Source organism: Borostomias antarcticus (assembly GCF_949987555.1).
Source record: "Borostomias antarcticus genome assembly, chromosome: 4".
Classification (NCBI taxonomy): Eukaryota; Metazoa; Chordata; class Actinopteri; order Stomiiformes; family Stomiidae; genus Borostomias; species Borostomias antarcticus.
In genome coordinates this window covers 14994097-15012040 of record NC_140237.1, presented here as the reverse complement: position 1 = coordinate 15012040, position 17944 = coordinate 14994097, and positions in this window count along the sequence as shown.

Here is a 17944-nt window from a genome sequence, read left to right as displayed (position 1 = left end):
GCCCTGACGACTGCAGCCTTCACCAGAGAGTTGTCACTGTAGGTAAGCCCCAGCAAGCACTATAATGCACATCTGGCTCTTATATTTGCACGGGCCAGTGCAAATATAACTTTGAGATCATATATATAGCCTATATTATATATATATAAATATATATATATATTTATATATAGATAGACAGATAGATAAGATTGATTACTTGATTGATTGATTTGTCGGGGCTGTTCAACTCGCCCCAGCTGTAAGCTTCGCGTTACAAAAAAAACACACCTCCGAGTATTCTGATTGAGTATTCTGATTGAGTATTCTGATTGAGTATTCTGATTGGCCGTGGTAACGCGCCAGCGCGAGAGCTTGAAGACAAGCAGTCGAATACCTTGTAGGCCTACAGCCGTTAATCACATGGCCGCTAATAACATGTTTCTGAAGGCACCTGCTGCCTGCTAAAGATCTGAGGAGAAAGGGGAAGTATTTTGCAAGCTTTGCCGATCCATGTCAGCGTATGCAGACAAGTGAGTGAAAACATTAGACAGCTCTTAAGTGAAATAGCTAGCTAACTAGCTAATATGTTTGATAACTGATATACCAAAACACACAAACAAGCTACATTACCACATTTATAAAACGTCCTGTTCAAAGCCAACATAGTAGCCTAGTTATCTTATCAAATTACATTGGTGCAAAATTACAATATTGAATATTTTATGCGCCTTGGTGTCCTGAACGCGTACACACTAAGACCATTCCTGAGTCAGAGTTTCATGGGCTGTCTCAAAAGGCTAAAATGCTGTCTATGTAGGCAGCATTCAGAGGCAGGGAGGCGTCAAGTCATGTCCTAATCGAATATTTACAAATATGCTGCCTGAGGTGCCTCCAACTGGGCAGATTTTGAAGGCAGCACAAAGTATCCTTCGTTGGTCAAGATATCCCACAATCCCATGCGCCCGCTAAACTGCTCCGGCCAGAAAAGCAATTTTGGAGAGCAATTTTGTCTCCATGACTGATGTCACTTTATGAAGTTTGAATATCTTTCCAGCCGATAAAGTAACCATGAAGATTCCCAAAATGTGGCCAGTTTATCAAAATAATCCATTTATATATCTGATCTGACGTTTGTTTTCCTCTTCTGTAGGCTAACGTTAGCTAGGGTACAGTATCCATCAACATCCACACCACATGCTGTCCATGATCAGGGAGAGCATTTAGCATATGAGAGTGACACCCTGCTGCCTCTCCATCATGCCATCACTCCTACAGAAGGTAGGCTTACTCCAAGCCCTTTCAAAATATTAGATAGCCTTGCCCAGTGGCCAGTTGAGACAGGTGAACACTGTTACTCTCTCTCTCTAGTGGAAGAGGATGACTTACCTGGGGTGGAAGAGGATCATCTACCTCACCATGATAATGAGGACACCCTGCCCCCTAGCGCCAGCATCACCACTAAGCGCTCAGATGGCATCAGACCATGGACAATATCTGAGGACCCTGCAGAATGGCCTGCTAGTAAGGTACCCCTAGTGACCTTGTGAAAATAAATTATGTTTTTATTATTTTTACTTAACCATTGTTTAACCAAGAGTGCCAAGAGTAGCAAGAAGGAGTAGGCCTACTGAAGTCAGGGTTCCCACGGTTAATAGTAGGGATGCACCGATTGCAAAATTCTGGGCCGATGCCGATGTTTAAAATAACAATCCAGCCGATGCCGATGGCCGATGTTTTTATTTAATTTTTATTCCCCCTTTTGTGCCAGGGAAACAAAGAAATGAAGTGTTTAGTTCCAAAACGCCGATTTTTATTTCACTTTCATTTGAAAGCAAACTACACGTTCGTTTGCAGCGTTACGTCACGGATCTTCTCTGAATCTGCAGCTGGGTAGGCTACGTTTTGCAACAAAAAAAGACGTAATTGTTGCGACATAACATCGGCCACTCCCATCGGTGAATGTCATTTTATTTGCCGATGGGCCGATGGCAGTCAACAAGGCCAACATCGGCCGATGCCGATGTTCGGCCGATGCATCGGTGCATCCCTAGTTAATAGAATTTAAAATCTATCATGGAATTTTAGAAAGTCTATTCCAGACATGGAAAGTCAGGGCATTTGGCCCTTTTTCGTCATGGAATATCAGAGGATTTTGAGAGTGGTTAAGCTCTTACCCAACCAAATCAAATCAGTCAAATCAGCTTTAGACAGATAAATATTAACTTTATTTATTTGCTGTTTAAGATAACATCTTTATGCATGTGAAACAAAATAATATAGCATTCTCATTCACTATTATGAAAATATACATTTTCTTAGCCTGGATCCTGTGGTAATCTATTACATATAAACTGAGGTGTGATTTTAACCATTTCAACTGAGTTACACCAACAAAATGGCTGAATGTGCGGAGCCCTGTGCTCTCTGAGCACCCTTTCTAGTTGGCTCATAGAATCATAGCTAGCTATGTTACCTGTTGCCTTATGCTTTGTTACTAGGCGTGGCAGTCGAGGGCACCATTGCATTCTAAAGTATATGCTACTACAAATTGCCCATCTATTTACTTGCAGATATTCAGGATGGCTCTCTTTTTTGTATAAAGCCCTGATTGGGCTGGTACCCCCTTATCTAGGAGTTCTGATTGGGCTGGTACCCCCTTATCTAGGAGTTCTGATTGGGCTGGTACCCCCTTATCTAGGAGTTCTGTTGTGCATAAAGCAAAACCAGATGCTCCTCAGATGGTTGTTCCCAGAGTGAGAACTGAACTAGGAAAAAAGGCTTTTAAAGATGCTGCTCCATCAACGTGGAATGAGTTGCAAAAGGACCTGAAATTGCCAGGATTGATTACACTGGGTGAATTTAAATCCATTTTAAAAGACTATGAAACCAGTTCTCTTGGTCAGTGCAACTGTGTTTGATAACTTGCCCTACAACTGATTCTTGTTGTGAAAGTATGTCTCTCTGTATTGTCTGTTGTTATGTTTCTTTGATTGCCGTAACTTTGTTTCTGTTGCCTTCTTGGCCAGATCGCGCTTGAAAAAGAGATTTTAATCTCAATGATGCCTATCTGTTTAAATAAAGGATTTGATTTTTATATGTTCCAAGTTAATCGTAATTAACTTGTTGAATGTTTGGCATAAGTCAGTCAACTTGCTTCATATCTTTAATTTACTTAACCAATAACTTTAATTCACTTAACCAACACATGATGTCAGTGGTTTCTGTGTTCCCTGCTGCTGCGGTAGCGTCAGCCTGCTCATACAGATCCACGTCTCTTCTCCGTCTCTTCCTCCAAACGTTAATGATGGGTAACATTACACAGAGTAGAGTCTGCACACTGGAGCGTTTAAATGATGAACTGTTCATATTAGTTTATTTCTTGAAAATTATATATTTTTAAATAAACTAATGGGAACAGTCCATTAAAATGCTCCAAGGTGTGGACCTTTTCTTATTCGCTACTCCGGTTTGGCCTGCATAGTGGATGTGCAAGCTCTTTTCTTTTCAAGGTTAACGTTATTACCTTGTAGTACTTAAGTTACGTGGAATAAGTTAATTTAACCAATAACCATGTTGCGCAAGCTGAGCGTTAGCACTGTTGTGTTTTTGCAGACTGGAGTATTAACTAGCTAGGTTTAGACAGCTAGTGCTAATGTTAGCTGTCTCTTTGCAGTCTTGCCAAAAACTCACCATTGCCGTCAGAACAAGCAGACATAATTTTAGCTAGCCTAGTGCTTTAACCGAAAAAGTTGAACTTTTTTCAAATGAAAAAGCCAAGTGCTGCGTAGAACACAGCTCTCTTCTGCAGCGCTCGAAGCAACAAGAACTTTTCGTGCATGTTTTAACAATGGTCAGTGACTCACTCAGTTACCCGCTTTCCCTATTATAAGATGGCCCCTGGTCGGGTCCAGCAAAAAAGTAACCAGCAGCCCACACTTTTCTTGTTTGCCTAGGGCCCCCAAAAGTCCAGGGGCGCCACTGCTTGTATCCCACGGTTCCAAATAGCAAGCAAAACGGGTCTAGGCATGTTTGTGTCATTAGATTTGCGCCGAGGTACTGTAGTCACGTGATTATAGAAAAGTAGTCTTTTGCGCAAAGAAGGGCCTATATTTGCGAGTATTTTTAAGAGTTTGTAGGTCAAACTACCTTAACGAGACAAAGCACACAGGAAAGAAACTCTAACAAGGCTCGTGAGCCAATAGTACTACTGCTCCTGATTGCCCCCGACACCACGTGGCTCACGAGCCTTGCTAGAGGTGGGAACCAAACCTTGGACATCTCACAGAGATAAACATTTTGATGTCCAAAAATGTTAAATAATAAATTCTTAATCAATATTTTTTGGGGGAGAAAAGCAATACTTTTACTCGACATCTTTCTAAAAGCCCTGTGGATGTTTTTTTGTGATGATTTGATGATTCGTCTACATATAAATGTTTTATAGTACCTTTAAGTCTTTCTCACGAAAAGCGTACCCATTAGGCTACACATATTATGTATATACTTTGTGTTTGTGTCCACCCTTAACATGAGTTATTTTAGAGACCTCCACAAAATTCAGATTATAACTCTAACCCAAAGTGTTGTGGGCATGCTACAGCTTAGCATTTTAGACTGTGTGGGTATTTAGATTAGAGTTACTGAGTTTCTTACCATGAACAAGCTGGAACTTTGAAAAAATAGCTGAATTCTTCAGTCATCCCTCGTCATCCCCCTCCCTACCGCTTCTCTTTATATTTCTATTATTCTAGTCAACTCAACTGTGAATTGGCTCAGAATGTATTTCCATATCCCCCATAATTGCAGTGTTGTTAAAATAGGACTTTCATCATTGTCATGGAAACCTCTAAGAACACATCATGCTGTGCAATTACTCAAAAAATAAAACTTCCTGATGTCAGAGTGGTGAAAATATTACCGCGCACTCCCACATCCAACTGGGAAGTATTACATTCTGAATTTGACCACATGCATGCTCATGGACACATGGAAAAGCTGCTTCAGTTTGGACCATGCTTTTGGTAACAGTGTGGTTTCAGTGATGGTATAGAGGAGGTATGTGAGAGAATTTGGCCAATTCACACTGCGGTGCAGTGGCACATTGGTAATGCCAGCCGCTCTGCCTCAATCTATTTACTGTGCCTCTGTCTTATCTACTGTTTAATTACTTAATTATTCTTCATTAGGCTCAATTAAAATACAATGGACTCTCTGCAGCAAAAGTCAAACAATTTCTGTTCCCTTACAGTGGTGGGCAAAATACAAGAGGGGACTACTGCGTCTGCCCTTCTGTGTGTTCTAGGAGAAATGAGCTTGTTGTTTTGCCTCTGATGAAAACCTAGCTTGTGTTATTGTTATGCTAACAGCAAAATATAACATTGACTTCTATGAAATGTTCATGCTCCCCCGTGTCTGCCGAGGAATAGATTCACATACATGGCAATCAAAACACCTTCACCAAACAAAATTGCTTTCAGGAATAGAACAGAGTGCTTTCTTTCTCTATATTCATGCACGTGATTTGTTGTGCAATGTCACCTTACTCAGTGGTTGTGGACTAGCTTTACATCCGTTTTTTCTCTCTCCCTCTCCCGGCCTTTGTCTAAATCAGTCAATTTATTTCCAAATTGCAAGTTGAGTGTGGGAGCAAGGGCTTTTTTTCCTCAGTGGTGGTGAAATATTAAATCAATGCACTCCTATATATGGAGAAGGTTTAATTTCTTATTTTATATTGATGGGGATGAACCTGGCTTTGAGTGTCGTGAAGGACACAGTGTTACAAATCCCAAGCCTTTATATTCATGGACCAAAAACAGCAGTGAGGAGTGAATGAGGATTAATAGAGCGTAGGGATGCTCAGCAGCTTGGCCCAGTCCCAGAGTGTCTACTGTTCCCTTGCCAGGCTGAACACCTTTACCTATTAGCATCAGAAGAAGGACAGTCGACACTACACTCCAGAATAATCCACTGGTAACAAATTACCATGGGAGCAAATTTACATTTCTGCTACCCTTATGATTATCCCCACCAAAAAACCTATACAAAGGGAATACTGTCAAAGTGGCTCAGTTGCTCTGTCCCTTGGAATGTATAGTTGAATGAGGCCCATCAAAAATTAATCTGAAACAGATACTGTACAAGTGACTGTACCAACATAACTGGGAGACTTCTCTCAGAATACATCAGATCTTTGAGTGGGTAGGATAGAATAGACCATGGATAGCATGTTGTCTTATGGCCTCATGCAGCATACAGCACTACAGTTAGCCTGTGCTTGCAGAGGAGGGTTACGTAATTCAACTAAAAGGGCACTTGGAGAGCGCACACATCCGCCCACGATATGTCATCAGCCAGTGACATCAGGGTATTGATACTTAAAGCGGATTCATACTCTATGTAAGCTACGCTTGCACCAGTTATGCTAGCACCAGTTATGCACGTGTTTGACTCTTCCTTGCGTAGCAACACAGACGCAGCTTAGGTTGGCTGGTAGGCTCTGCTCTCTGACAAATCTCAGCTAGTTTGCTAGCTAGATACATGATGTATGACACGACCTAATCTAGCCAAGCTACAATCATGACTAGATAATTCAAAGCAGTTGATCTTTGCCATCATGCCATGAATAAATTTGCGTATGCTCCCAAAATTTAATTTGTGTGTCCTCAAAATATAATTGGGAGCATTTGTGCAAGTTGTTCTGGTGCAACCTTTTTTCCATTCGGATGTCCCTTTCTCTGTATTCCCTAGTGACACACTTACACATTGTGTCATGTATTTGCGGTAGTGGTGACTTAGGAAGGTTGCAGAAACACAGGCTTTGGACTGGGACAAAGCTCTCGACTTCACCAACGCATCTACGTAGCACCTTGACTTAACTTGAGCTCAAGTTATGGATATGGGAGTGTGCCTCTTCTCCATTCATTGACATAAAACCGCTAGTTACAATTATAGTCATCGTGCCACGATGTGTCAAAATAAAATGGCCTACATTTTGTGAATGGTTAAAAAAGTGTGCATAGACAATACAATAATAATAATAATAATAATAACAACAATAATAACACATTGTAGGCCTAGTTATCATACGGTAAAAATGCCATACCATCCCATGCCTAGCTATAATACAACAAATCTATCTATCACAAATATTATATAAATATATTGTTGGTGCTCCTTACATTTTGATGGGTGATCCAACAGTGCTACCAAGTAAAAAGGTTAATTTTGAGCCCTGTGAAGTGTGAAGCAATGTTAGCCAAAGTGCAAAATAATTTGTGGATCTGCACGGTGATTCGGATCCGCTCAAAAAGGTACCGGGTTCTTCCTGGGCTCATGCTACACACCACCTCCACCAAGTTTCGTGAAAATCGGTCTGGTACTTTTTGCACACGGCACCGAAATCATAACCTCCTCCGGGCTTTGTCTTGGGTGGAGGGAATGGTTGAAAACATTTTGTTACCTCACTTATTACTTGTTATCTCAAAGCACATCAATGGACTAAATATTTGTTTTCCTTCATTCTCATGAATGACATCCAATGGAACTGAAACCATAGTTTTTTTTTCCATCCAGTTTTTGTTCACAGAGAGATAATTACAACGGCTTGACCTATCATTGTATTTTCATACAAATACTGATTGTATTTTCACACAGTGAATGAACAATTGATTTGCTTTGTTTGGCATATAGAGTTACTCAGCCTTGAACTGTATCTGTCTCATCCTCTTTGAGTGTGTTAGGCTGAGTGTGCGAGGCTCTAGGGGGGGCGCTTCGCCAGGGTGGAGCTACGGCTAAAGTTCAGCTGATACAGCTTTGGTCTGCGCCAGCAGGGGGGAGATGATGTTATTTAAGGTGTCTGAGCTTCTCTGTGGCAGTGCACTGTGTGAGGTACGCAGAGAAATTGCAGGTTTGTTTGAGCTGTTGAGAAGAGACTGCATGTGTGCCCTTACACAGAAATTGCTACACACATGCACACACACTCGCTCACACGCACGCATGCACACACATTCGCTCGCTCGCACGCACGCGTACACACACACACACACACACACACACACACGCAGATGCACACACACGCACACAATTCATGTCCTTTCTCTATCAGCTTTTTCAGATAAATGTGATAATATTGTGAGATGTCAGTAACCTCTAATGTTCATAAGGTGCTAACCTAGAGCTCAAATAGAGGTTCTATTGGAAGCTCTTCTCAGTCAACAACATGCCAGCAGGCTACCTTCTCCCTTATTAGTTACATGGTAACGGAGCCATCAACTGAATAGTGTGCTGCCATCATGTACAGTACTCTAAAGCCTGTTTAATTAAACACTAGGGGCTTTCTTATTTGTCACGAGACACTATTGTTGAACTATGAATAGAAAATCAGGTCCTTGGAATACAGGCCACATTTGGTTGTATTGAATTGTAGTCTCTATTGTATTGTATCTCCTTTTAGCAGACAATATGAGGCAGTTGCCCCAGGGCAAAAAGGGCCTGAGCTTAAATACTATCCTGAATGAGTGTTCAGTTTCTTGTCAATTTCACGAGCCACTTTCTGAACGTTGGATTCAAAAGTTGACACGTTTTCGTTGTTATTTCTGCGTTTCCAGACGATTTCAGGAAACAGTCTGTTGGACTTGTGCTCCATTTTCAGCTCGCTACAGATCCCACCAGCCCCGTCCCCTAGGTACGGCAGACGCCTTGGATGACCTTAACCACGCCTAATAGGAGATAATGATTAGTTCTCTGCAAAAAGAGATTCTTTTTGAATTATTAACAAGTTAACTTTGTAGTGGAGGCACTTCATCCCCGAGGACAAACAGCCCAAATGTTTGCAAAATACAATTAAGCCGAGCCATCTTTAAATGTCATTGCAGCCTGTGCCATGTTTCAAATTGTTCTGCATCAACAGAATTTAACGAGATGGCTAAGGAATCCATTTCCTGCAAGCATGTGATAAGCAGCACATACAGTGGAGCACTTTCATTGATTGCCAAAATAAAGCATTTTGTATGCAAATAGGGACTGGAGTGGCTAAGCTGATTCAGCCGCATGGACACCAAATAATGGCCTTTACAATTAATACTCTCTCATGCTATCCATTGAACATTTCATCTCCGATTTAATGGCTCTAAAACATTTACACATGCCCAGAAAGAGAGAGCGAAACGTGCTGGGCTCCGATGGATTAATATGAAAGCCAACAAACAAATAAAAAGCCTGACCAGCACCCCCTCCGTCCCCCCGTCCCCCCCGCCTGGATTCTGCTGCCATCCCCGTTGTCTCATGCTCCCGCACATTTTGGATTAACTGATAATCTTTGAACATGAAGGAAGGTCTTCAGCCCCCTGGGGGGGGGGGGGGGTTGTTGGATGGGTGGAGAGAGAGAAACACAGAGAGAGAGAGGATGATTGGAGTCAGTGCTCCATTGTTTGAATGTAATGTGCCTGTCTTCTACTTGTAAACACAGATCTTTTTGTTGTGCCTTTACAGCCCCCCCCCCCCACACACACACACACACCCCCTGCAGGTTTAGTCTAATGAGACACAGGTTTGAGGAGATAAAAAGCATGTTTCAGGGGTTCAGGTGGGGGCAGTGGAGGTGTAGTTGCCAGGATGACTCAATAATCCGTCCTCAGCTCCCTCAGTTGATGGTCGGGTAGTGGAGCCAGACCAGACTGTCCACTTGTCTTCCATTAGCGAGGGCCTGTGGTGTCGCCTCTCTGCCTGCCAGGTCCTGATTCAGGCTCGTCTGAGTGTCCTCTGAGTCCTATGCCTCTTCAGGAGACCCTGCTTCTGAGTGTCCTCTGAGTCCTATACCTGTTCAGGAGACCCTGGTTCTGAGTGTCCTCTTCAGGAGACCCTGGTTCTGAGTGTCCTCTTCAGGAGACCCTGGTTCTGAGTGTCCTCTGAGTCCTAAACCTCTTCAGGAGACCCTGGTTCTCTGGGCTGAGCTTGTCTCTCTCTAGGCCCGGCCTGGGTGCCAAGAAACCAGAAACTCATATTATTTTCCCTCCAAAAATCCCCATGCACATGCGTGAATGACTGAAGTCGTCTAGTGGAGAAACGCTTGTGTGGAGATGTTAGGTGGTCCATGCCGATGCAGATCACACAGTGGTTACAGCTCTGTCTCTCTCACGTGGGGGGTGAGCGTTTAAACTCTTCAACAAGCCAGCGAATCACACAGTCTTTCATGTTGAGTGAGGCACTGAACGAATTTGATGGGGACTGCCAGGCGCATTCACAGTAGCAGGTTTGTGTTCGGAGTGTTAATCAATTGTGTTTGTGATGGTTTAGTTTTGACGATCCAGCCAGCGATGGAAGAATGTAGAGGAGTTCCACACCGAGACGCTCACTCATCAGAGTTTGACAGTCTTATTCAGGTCCTCCATCATTCTCCTGTGGAGCTAGGCAGGGATGGTGAGGCTTTTCATATCACCCTATGATCAAAGGCCTCTCTTCTCTTTTGAAACTCAGCTGCAGATGACCTTTAGCCAACAGAAGGCTCTGACCTCCATATTCAATATGTGTATTGATTCATTTCACTGAGGTCCATTTATGTTTTTTGAAAGCCAGGCTTTTAGCCCTGCACTTTGTTTCTGAACACTAGCGATGGCTCTCACGTTAATGTTTCATGGTCGTTGGTACGGAGGGATTTGTTTTCTTAGTGTCTCTATTCATTTTCACTGAGGTCAGCCCAAGTAGTGCAGTCGATGTATACAGGATCTCCCACAAACACACACACAAACACACACACACACCACCACCACCACAACTTCGCACACCTTATCCAATACCCCCCCCCCCCATCCCCCCCCGTCTTCCATTTGGCACTCTTGTCCTTGTCCTCTTCCGCCTACCGTTGTCAGTGTCCCTACCCGCCTGTCTCTGAGTCAAGGGCAGCTGCAACAGTGTTGACAGCAGCTCCTGAGGTAAATGAGAGAGCCGTGTGTGTGTGTGTGTGTGTGTGTGTGTGTGTGTGTGGAGGCTACTGACCTCCTGATCAGGGGACTGTGAGGCCTGCTGAGATCCCTTCTCTGCTGCCCAGGCTGGAATTTTGTGCTTGAGAAGTGTTTAACTTTCTCAAATCCCAATTGCACTCAGCGGGGGGGGGGGGGGGGGGGGGGGGCAGGCTCCCGTTCCACAGGTTTAGTCTCTGCCCTCATGGCCGGGCGGAGGATGGGGGTCGGGGGTGCTGGCGGGGGAGGGGATCGATCGGACGGCAGCTCAGCCCTCAGACGGAGGTGAAGTTAAGCCTGGACAGAGAGAAAAGGAGATAGAAAAAATGTCCTCTAGATATCTGGGCAGGTATCATTCATGGCACCTGGGCGCTCAGGCTGCAGCTGCTAAGCACATGATCTGGTTTATAACCTCTGGTCATCAACAACCAATAGTACATTCAGAACATTCAATCTGAGTAAGTGAGTATCGTATCAGCCCAAAAGCAAAGGCTTTGTGTTCCACTGTTTGCTATTTTGTTGAGAGACGTTATCATTGGTAATATCGCATGCCAATATTGATTCATCCAGGTGTACTTATTGTATATCATGTAATTGTGTTGTATCAAGTTTGCTGGGGTGATGGGGGAAGGCGGATCTGCTTTTGTCCCATAACCCTAGCACCTCATGTTTACTGTTCTGATGAATGAAAGCCAAATTGAATTTTTACAACTGACTAAAAAGATAATGTGATTTGAAATAATCTCCCAGTGCACACAGAATGGTGTCAATAAACAGATGTTAAGAACAAATGTGGCAGCTTTTATCTCTGCGAAAATCCATAAAGCTTTCGCTTCAAGCAGAGAGCGAAACAAACTCTTTGTGCTTTTATGTTTGGCCTTATTTTCTCAGAAACCATGGGATTGGAAAGGCTGGCTTTGAAAAGATTGACATTTAACTATTATAGATATAATGACAGATACAGGAGAGAGAGAGAGAGAAAAAAATGACATGTCATGGTTCATCTTTTGAATTGTGCCACTATAATCCAAAGTGTTGTGGAAAACATTGATAAAAACAAAAAACAAAAAGCACTTACTGTTTGTACCCTGCAATTCCAATTTCCTTTTGATTGTAAGTAAATACAGATCATTTAGTAGATTATGTTCTTTGCCCAAGCTCCGCTGGGTATCACAGAACTTTTTTGAGGCATCATCTCAGACAGGGATATGTAGTCCTATATCTCTCTCAGACAGGGATATGTAGTCCTATATCTCTCTCAGACAGGGATATGTAGTCCTATATCGATCTGAAACAGGGCTATGTAGTCCTATATCTCTCTCAGACAGGGATATGTAGTCCTATATCATTGGGTTAACATGTCCCCATGGTGACAACCTGCCTTTTAATCCTCGGTACATGCCTGCACTAATTAGACTTCACCATAGTGTTGTGACCCTACCATGTCCCTGCCAATTGTGTATACATGAGTGATTTTGTCCGTCTGCTCTCTGGTGAGAAGCTGATGGCATGCGTCAGTGAAATGGCTTCAAGTAAGGCTTTCTACTGTAAGTGACGGAGCAAAGCCAGGGTCCCGGCAAGTTCACAGAACCCCTGTGACACCAAGAGAAGCTTAATCAAAGATTGGTTACCCGCCTCCAGATTTGGTTGGTGTGACTTTACCATGATTGGGGAAAAAAAAAAAAAACTTTTAAAGACCTACTGTACACGGTTTCATGTCGATGAGTTTCTCTGGCTGCAATAGAATGGATGTGCCTTCCTCAAAAAATGTATTTGTTGTGGTGCTAAACCAAAAATATGAACATCAAAAAAGACATCAAAGATGCATGGTGGCACTCACCAATAAAAGATACATGGACAGATCCTCTATTTCACCGGTTTATTTTTGCCGTCAATGAAACATGCTAACATTTCGGCCAGAGGTCTTCCTCAGCTTGGAATCCAAGCTCATTCATGCTCTGAGGAAGGCCTCTGGCCGAAATGTTAACATGTTTCATTGACGTCCATGCATCTTTTATTGGTGAGTGCTACCATGCATCTTTGATGTCCTTTTTGAGTTTCTCTGGCTCTCTTTACTCAGTAAGCAAGGAGTGTCAGAAAAGAAATGGTTCTACAAGATCCACTGATGAAGTTGCATAAGGCTGCATAACTGCTGGAGAGATGGTTTTCATAATCAATTCACGTACAGGTATGAGAACAACCACGCACTCCATAGAAGGTGGCTATGCAGTGTTTGGGATGGACTGCACAGTATGTGGGGAGAGCCAGGGTTGCATTTAGTGAGTATCCAACACTTTAAGACCTTTCCTTAACAGCTTTGTTGTAGTGCTTAGGCTATATTGAAGGGCAGCATTACTGGTCTGAGATGGAGGCTCAATTGCCTGTCAATTATAGTCCAATTAGCAGTCTAGACCTAATCATAATAATTACTGGACCTCGAGGGGTCTTTATTTTGCCACACGGCAAGTGACACACAAACACGTGAGCACACACACACACATCTTCAGCGATCGCTGGAGAAACTTGTCCTCCTGCATTTTCCCATCCAAGCTGTCCTCCTCCAGGGGCAGCCAGGAGCAGTGGGCAGCCTCGTGAGTGGCGTCCGGGGAGCTCACTTTGATGTGGCTGAGGAGTATTTAAAAGGTTTGTTTTTAAAATATCAATTGTAGCTCCATCTCAAAACAAATGGGATGATCATCTGCGTAAGAAAGCCTGCGGAACCTTCCGGTCTGGACAGCGTCGGCTCCGCTGGTTCTCAGTGGCATGAATGGGAGCACAACAAAGACGGGAAGCTAGAGGCTGAGCAGGGCCTTCTCCCCGCCCCCCTGCACTTGTTGAATAAAACATCTGTCTCAAAGCACAAGGTAGCGGCAGACAGACTGTGGCTGTTCCTGCGGAGATGAAGCCTTCTCTCCTCCGGAGTCGCCCGAGAGTTTAGCCTTGATGCGTTTAACACCGGTCCCAACCCTCGCCTTGACAAGTTATCTGTGACCCACGGAGTGAGTGACCGCGGCCTGCAGTGAAAATCAATCTTGGCCTCTCCATTCGCCTTGAATACCAGCAGAGCAAACAAACAGGCCTAAACAATACGATATATACCACATATCAATTACACTAAACGCCTCCGTATCTATACTTCACTGTCCCAGGCACACAGCAGCTACCCGGCACACGCGCTGCTGGAGGACGATAATGGCGGCGCATTGTTCCTCGCCATCTGGAAGGTTGATAAGGCTCGCCTGTGCATAGTTGATAATAAGAACAGGCAGAGGAAAAACGGAGTGTTAAACATTTCCTTGGCCCATGAAAAAGGTTCCATTAAGTCCACTGACCCCAATTGAATATTAATGAGCTAATTAACAGATTTATTGTTCTACGCAATTTCTGGAGGGGCCATTTTTTTTCAAGTGCTATTATTTTTTCTAATGATTTTCTGCACTTTGTATAATTGAATCTTTGTAGCTGCCAGCATCCTGTGCTTTGGCAAAAGGAAAAAAAAAAACATTTTCTGTGTTTTTTTTGTTTTCTGTTGTTAGGATTCCTCCTCATGCCTTCGTGGAGAAATCCTGAACTCGCCGGTATTAAAAGCCTCCTACTGTATGTATGTCTGTTATAGAAACACACAGTGGGGTGAGTGATGTTAAGGTGTTGGATTACAAAACAGCAATCAACCGGGTACAGCCGGCTGAATCACACAACGGGGCTGACAAAGGTTTAAATGGCCAGTGGCAGCTGCTGTTGATAGATAGCATAATCAGTTGATGAGGAGGACACTCTGAAGCCCAATCCTCAGTGGACAACTGAATGGTAGCGCCGATCACTGAGAGACACAAGGATGTTAAGGTAACCTTGAGCAGGTTGAAGACCATTGATACTGTGCATAATAGGCTGAATGAGGGAATGCAGCTCTGTCCTACTCCGTCACATGTTGCTTCAACCGAGTATTTGTGGCCACGTGAAGTACAGTATATTATAGCAGGTATGGTTCATACTGTGTGTGGCGTTCACAACTGTGAAAACTCTGCAGTCGGTTTCATACAGTATCTGATTCTAACATTCCATAAGCAAAACAAAGCCAGGTGGGCCAACAAGTAGCTGCTATAAGATCCATGGTTACATACTGTACAACTCTAGCTGTCTATGAAGGTATATGAAGTTGCAGCTGTTAATGAAGATGATTATGTGGTCATTGTACAGCACAGTGTGATGGTGTGAGCAAAGATGATCAAATAGATCAAAACGTTATTTAATAAACTATAGGGGAACAGTCGATTTTCTATATGCTACAGTGTGCGGACTCGACTCCTTTCCTCAACCTTCAAAGTTACGCCTTGACTTGTTCCTTTTTCTGAAGTAAACTTTACTTTGAGTGTGTTCGTTGTCCTGCGGGGTTCAAACTGATAACGCTAGCTATTTTGAACCCAAGCGTCGGGAGCTATTGGACTCTCCGAGACCAACGTATAAAGGCAACTTTACATGGGCCTAATCCTCTCCAAATTAACAGTGCATATGCTAAAATAATGTTTTGAGGCAACTTTTGCCTTTACATACAGTATAATACAAGGAATCCATCATCTCAGGCATCTTATTGTAGTGATTAATATGTGTGTCAGCGTTTGACTCAGAACTGATGGACTATCTAACTGGGAAACCAAAATGGCAGTTGAACTCTGTTAGAAACAATGGGGGTGTTCCTCTGGTATTTTATGACAGGGTAATGGCCAACTGTCAATTTGGGCATGCTGCTGAATTTCAATCAGCCTCTTTAGGCCAGGAAATCTGAATTATCCCAAAGCTGAAAAGCTCACCTCTGTTTGAATGCAGTGATTAAGGAGCAGCGGGGGGCATTGCGATAACCTTTTCGATAACTGGAAATGCAATTATTACATTCTGCTATCTGCAAGTTTACCTAATTCTATTTATGTCTAAAATCCAATTCCAGCCAAATAAAAGCATCAATTTCTTTTGGTTACTTCACCAATATAACTTAGAGTAATGAACTCATTTTGCTGTTGTATGGAAATTTTGTCTCATTATAATAATTTTGCCTCATACACCAGCCAGATGATATTAAGAGTAAGGCCCTACAGTCACGGGCAGGGTTATTATGCTATACATCACAAAGTGCATTGGGCTCATAAAACCTGTCAACAAAAAGGTTGGAAACTTTCAGCACAAGGCTCTCCAGGTTAATATGTTTCCTCCAAAGGCATAATAGCAATGTCTCAGCTATATTGCAGCTATACAGAAACCAATTTTCTGCTCGTTGGGGATTCTCAAGATTCTTGGCCTCACCCATTCAGACACGCTGCCTATCCTTAAATCGACACAGATGCCTTTCCCATCAGAACAGCTATTTCAGTCTGTAGTAGTAGGCTCCATATTGAATGTATGGTCTCTGTTTTTAAATTCTATATTCAGATTCAGTGGGCAATTAAGGAAACCTCATGAGAGAATAGGCCCTCTGTTATAGGATATCTTCCCATAAACACAGAGACAGAATGAAATTAAATCAAACCCAGGCTCTGCTGTGTGCAGCTCTCTCAACCTCATCAGCGCCCTGAAAAACTTTCACTTGTTGGCTTGTTTGCCTGTGTTCACTGACCATACAAGACACAGCCTACATTACATTTGTTGTTTTATCTCAACTCCACACACACACTGTATATTTCGACGCACATCAAGATCGGTGTACTGTATTAAACCACAACTTCAATCATTGATCCATCATTGATCGGCTCATCATTTTCAAATCAAGGACAGAGAGGTGTGATCAGCTACAAACAGATGCCATTCTTCAGTAAAAACATAATGCAGTATTATTTTAATTGCTTCATTTCCATGTAGCAAGCTGCTGTCTTCTTGACAGTTTGTCGTATATCTTCAGGGAACGTGGAATGCATCTGCTGTTGACATGAGATCCCTTTAAGGAAGCATCAATAGAGTCAGCCATAATTGCCACAGGACTCGCTTGGCTGGCAAGGGAGTTGTGCTCACACTTATAGAGAGAGAACCGAACCCGTAGCTCAGCTAGTCACGTTGTGAGACAAAGCGGTAATTGTGGTAAAAGTGCGGTAATTGTTTTGCAAGCTGAATGTCAGTGTGATTGTGTGATGCTGTGAGAGCCTCTTCGCATAGTGCTTTCACACGTCAAATGCAATTCTGAAATCGCACTAGATGCTTCTTGGGCAGGGTAATCTTTGGTAACAATCAATTACAATGCATTACTCTTTTGTCTCGTCTCTGTGCTTGTTGTGAGGCCTGTCTCGTAAATATACACTATTTTCCTTTTAAACGTCTTTTAATATTCATGGCGAACATAGAAACACACTATGATGGAGGGGTTGAGAATCAAAGTCGAAATGGCAATTCAGCTGAGAGTTTCTCAGTCAGAGAAATGAGGATGGAGCAGTTTGTGGTTTGCCACCCATTATCCTGATTGAATTACCGTGTTTTACTTCTTAGGCCATCTGTTCTGGTTTAAGTCATATTTCCAAGTCTATCATGTTCTATGCGTGGAGAGTGGCTCTTTGATGGGGTGGAGGATGATTTTGCCCAAAATAAAATGGGAATAAGGGCTGGTGTGTCATGTTCTTCTGGCGTGCTGCATTGGTAGGTCTATGCTGCTACAAAGACGTGACTCGTCCATCTTGTCCATCACACGCCTGATAGGTGCTGATACGACTACTATTGATCTCGCAAGAGTCAATGTCAAGATGGCGTTCGTCAAACTCCTTCCTTTACTCTTTATTTAGTGACATTGATCAAAAGAATAACTTTGATTGTCTAACTGCTGCCATGTCAGTGGACCAATCATTGCCTCTGGATGTGAGGCTGTGGTATTTACATTTGCTGGGGTTGTTACGGCAACAATGGGCTTGGATGCTACAGTTTGTTTGACTGATTATCATTTGGATTGCCTTGGCAGAAGCACATGGCTCGTCCCAGTCCTTCTCACAATCAGAGGCACACAAGAGTTTTTGGCACAACTGTGGGAAGGGGGGGGG